This window comes from Mandrillus leucophaeus, unplaced genomic scaffold, assembly GCF_000951045.1.
Source record: "Mandrillus leucophaeus isolate KB7577 unplaced genomic scaffold, Mleu.le_1.0 Scaffold357, whole genome shotgun sequence".
NCBI lineage: Eukaryota > Metazoa > Chordata > Mammalia > Primates > Cercopithecidae > Mandrillus > Mandrillus leucophaeus.
Window position 1 is genome coordinate 1,060,724 of NW_012103776.1, and position 4,526 is coordinate 1,065,249.

Below are 4,526 nucleotides of genomic sequence, written 5' to 3' on the forward strand. Positions count from 1 at the left end.
TCTCTCTCTCTCTCTTTCTGTTTCTTTCTTTTGACAGGGTGTCTGTCTTGTTGCCCAGGTTGGAGTGCGGTCATGCCATATCATAGCTCACTGCTACTTCAACCTCCTAGGCTCAAGCAATCCTCCCACTTCAGCCTCCTGAGTAGCTAGAATTGCAAGCATATGCCACTACATCTGTTTTTTTTTTTTTTTTTTTTTTTTTTTTGTAGAGATAGGGTCTCACTGTTTTGCCCAGGCTGGTCTGAAACTCCTGGGCTCAAGTGATCCTCCTGCCTTGGCCTCCCAAAGTGCTGAAATTACAGTTGTAAGCCACTGCACCCAGCCCTTTCTGAGAAAATTTAATACACTTAGAGGTGAGATCTAGCCATGTTGGAGCTACAGTCTTAGTTTTTGTTTTTGATTGTTCCACTGTGAATCTGGATCACCTGTAGAATGATCGCAGTGGAGAGGTAGAGGAACTGGTGAGCCCCTGTGTCATGGTGGGGTAGGTAAGAGTGCTTCAGGAGTAATGAGATCCTTGCTGTAGGGAAAAATGTAGGAAAGGTCTGGGGTTCTTGGCGTTCCTTTCATCCTTTATTTCTTACCTTCCTTGCTCCAGGCACCTTTTATCCTCTGCATAAAAATTGCATTAAAAATAATTTTCAGCCTTTAATCCCAGCACTTTGGGAGGCTAAGGTGGGTGGATCACTTGAGGTCAGGAGTTTGGGACCAGCCCAGCCAACGTGGCAAAATCCTGTCTCTACTAAAAGTACAAAAATTAGCTGGGCATGGTGGCGCTCACCTGTAGTCCCAACTCTCTGGGAGGCTGAGGCAGGAGAATCGCTTGAACCCAGGAGGTGGAGGTTACAGTGAGCTAAGATCATGCCACTGCACTCCAGCCTGGGCGACCAGAGCAAGACTCTGTCTCAAAAAAGTAAATGAAGCTGGGCGTGGTGGCTCATGCCTGTAATCCCAGCACTTTGGAAGGCCCAGGCAGGTGGATCACGAGGTCAGGAGATCTAGACCATCCTGGCTAACATGGTGAAACCCCGTCTCTACGAAAAATACAAAAAATTAGCCAGGCATGGTGGCACACACCTGTAGTCCCAGCTACTTGGGAGGCTGAGGCAGGAGAATGGCGTGAACCCGGGAGGCGGACGTTGCAGTGAGCCGAGATCACGCCACTGCACTCCATCCCGCCTGGGCGACAGAGTGAGACTCCATCTTAAAATAAAATAAAATAAAATAAAAATAATTTTCAAATGCTTCCCTTTGAAGTACAGAGGACCGAAGTGGATAAGCCCTGCTGACCTTGAACACAAGAGGCAGCATGCCAGGACCCCGCGTGAAGAGGCCTTTCTCGCAGGGTGAAAATCACGCTTACCAGCCTGAGCCCCAGCGGCTTCAGCAAGATGAACTTAGTACTGTAGATAGAGGAGTGATGGAGAAGGAAAGAGGAAGGGAGGTAAGGCCTCAGGGACTTCCAGGTGCCTATCTCAGGAAGGCAGGCTTTCCATATGCTCGAAATATTCCTAGCAGGACCTGTAACGACTGTATTTTGTACCATTCTCCAATTGGGTTAGTAACTATGTATGTTCCATGTGTGACTGTGTACTCTTTCAGGTGGTATGAGGCATCATGGCAGAATGACGTGTATATATTTTATTCCTCTTCATTAAAACAGTGATTCATCGGGTGATGGGTGCACCAAAGTCTCACAAATCACCCCTAAAGGACTTAATCATGTAACCAAGCACCGCCTGGTCCCCAATAATCTTTGGAAATAAAAGATTAAAAAATAAATTAAAAAAATTTAAAAACCAAAATTCATCTCAAAAACAAACAAACAAACAAACAAAAAAAACCGAACAGTGATTAAAAATGGTCGGGCTGGGCGCAATGGCTCATGCCTGTAATCCCAGCACTTTGGGAGGCTGAGGCAGGTGGATCACGAGATCAAGAGATCAAGACCATCCTGGCCAACATGGTGAAATGCCGTCTCTACTAAAATACAAAAAAAATTAGCCAAGTGTGGTGGCGGGCACCTGTAGTCCCAGCTACTCAGGAGGCTGAGGCAGGAGAATTGCTTGAACCTGGGAGGCAGAGGTTGCAGTGAGCTGAGATCACACCACTGCACTCCTGCCTGGCAACAGAGGAAGACTCCATCTCAGAAAAAAGGTGGTCAATGAGATGAAGAAAAAGATAAAAAAGCAAGGAGGGGGGGAATAGGGACTGATGAAGGAGTTCGTTTTCTGCCGGTATGCAGCAGACTGCATTTCAGGAGGTTACACCATAAAGTTTCATCCACAAGATGAAGTGAAACCCAGGGACTTTAAAAAGTCCACATTTATTTTAACACATAGGTCATTTAGGGGAAAGGAATTGAGTTTCAAGAAATTGAAACTTACGGGATTGCTTAAAACCTTGTTGATGGAAATAGAGCTAGAAAAACTCCATTGACTTGTCAAATCAATGATGTCCATTTAGTGGGTTTCATCTCAATAGTTTCTGTGGAGCATTTTGTTAAACATCCTGAGGAGCGATGCCCCCAATGATCTGGAAATTCTTTGATTCTGAATTTTCAATCAGTTAACCTCCTTAAAATCATTTCCCCAGGAAGATATTTTTTAAAAAGTAGAGAGATGATGTGATGTTTAAAACTGAGTGTCAACTTGACTGGATTGAGGGATACAAAGTATTGATCCTGGGTGTGTCTGTGAGGGTGTTCCAGAAGAGATGAATATTTGAGCCAGTGGGCTGGGAAAGGCAGACCTTAATCTGGTGGCACAATCTCATCAGTTTCCAGCTAATATAAAGCAGGCAGAAAAACGTGAAAAACAGAGACTGGCCCAGCTTCCCAGCCCACATCTTTCTCCCATGCTGATGCTTCCTGCCCTCGAACATGGGACTCCAAGTTCTTCAGTTTTAGGACTCGGACTGTCTCTCCTTCCTCCTCAGCTTGCAGACAGCCTATTGTGGGACCTTGTGATCATGTAAGTTAATAATAAACTCATATATATATATATATAGCCTATTAGTTGTATCCTATTAGTTCTGTCCTTTTAAGAGAATCCTGACTAATACAGATGATGAAGAAATTAATTCACATTTTAAGGTGTGTTTATTTGTTATTATTTTATCTTATTTTATTTTTAGAGATGAGATCTCACTCTATCACCCACGCTGGAGTGCAGTGGCAGAATCATAGCTCACTGCAGCCTTCAAACTCCTGGGCTCCAGCAATCCTCACGCCTCAGCCTCCCGGGTAGCTAGGACTACGGGCGTGTGCCACCTTACTTGGCTAAATGTTTGGCAGTCTTAATGGTTTTATTTAAACATAAATAAAGTGTGCACATGAGCTGTGTATTCATTTTGTTTGCTGCACAGCCTGGCATTGGGGTTGGTGACTCTGAGGGCAGCTGGGCCGCTCTTTCCATATGGCTTTGCGGTACTTGGAGGAAACGCTGTGAGCCATCTCCGCACAGGGAGGTTTGTTGCACATCAGCGGCACTTCCAGCTCCTTGACATTGTGGACCAGGAACTTCCAGAAGCCACTGGGCGGCATGTGCTTTGTTATTTTTGTTCCCATAACCAGTGTTGGGCGTCAATATCTGGCCCTCGAATCTTCTCCAAACCCTGTTGTCAGTACTTCTGGGTTTCCACCAGTTACACTTAATTTTAACATATCGATCTGACTGGTGCAAGATGAACTTCTTGGTCCTCTTTTTGACAATCTTGGGCTTCATGAAGGGTCTGAGGTCAGCCATCATGTCGAGCAGATGGTTGTCACCTCTGTAGGCAGCATGGAGGAAGAGACACTGGCTAACTTTTTAATTTTTGTTTTTGTAGAAATGGGGGGGGGGTCTCACTACGTTGCCCAGGTTGGTCTTGAACTCCTGACCTCAAGCGATCCTTCTACCTCACTCTCCCAAAGTGCTGGGATTACAGGTGTGAGTCACACTGCATTCAGTTTAGGTGTGTTTATATAGGTGTGGTAATAATCTGTAATCTTGAGTTCTTTGAGTATTCTCTGGTATTTAGACAATCATTGCAACATGTAAGCAAATTTGATCTACTACATTTACTATGATGATTTATGAAAATCACTTAAAAGAGTGCGGACGTTTTGCCTTCCACGGCAGATGCTGTCATTGCTCTTGGATCCTTTTTCCATTTCAGACTTATTAATTCCAGTGATTGTCTCTCTGACCCCCAACGAGTACCTGCATAGGGAGGGTAGTTACTTCTGAGTGGGCCCCAGAGCAAGAGAGGACTTAGCAGCAGGTCCAAGCTGTGGAACAAATGACCGTGCTACTGGGGCCATATGGCTCGGCAGATCCCCAATGTTAGAGGAATCCACGCTTGATAAAGACACCGTCTCTTGGCAAACCTCATTAAGAGCGTGTCAATGTAGACTCCAAAATTCTGAACAAGGCCATGCCACCTGGGGAGGAGAAATATACCTCCTTGGAAAAGCTCTTCTTATGCTGTTGGGCACTGGTATGGTTGGGCTCTGTGTCCCCACCCAGATCTCACCTTGAATTGTG

General features: G+C 45.2%; 1 pseudogene; it reads right to left on the reverse strand.

Annotated features, from left to right (window-relative positions):
* Positions 1-3,306: 3,306 nt before the first annotated feature.
* Positions 3,307-3,746, reverse strand: LOC105546381 (annotated as a pseudogene).
* Positions 3,747-4,526: the final 780 nt, after the last annotated feature.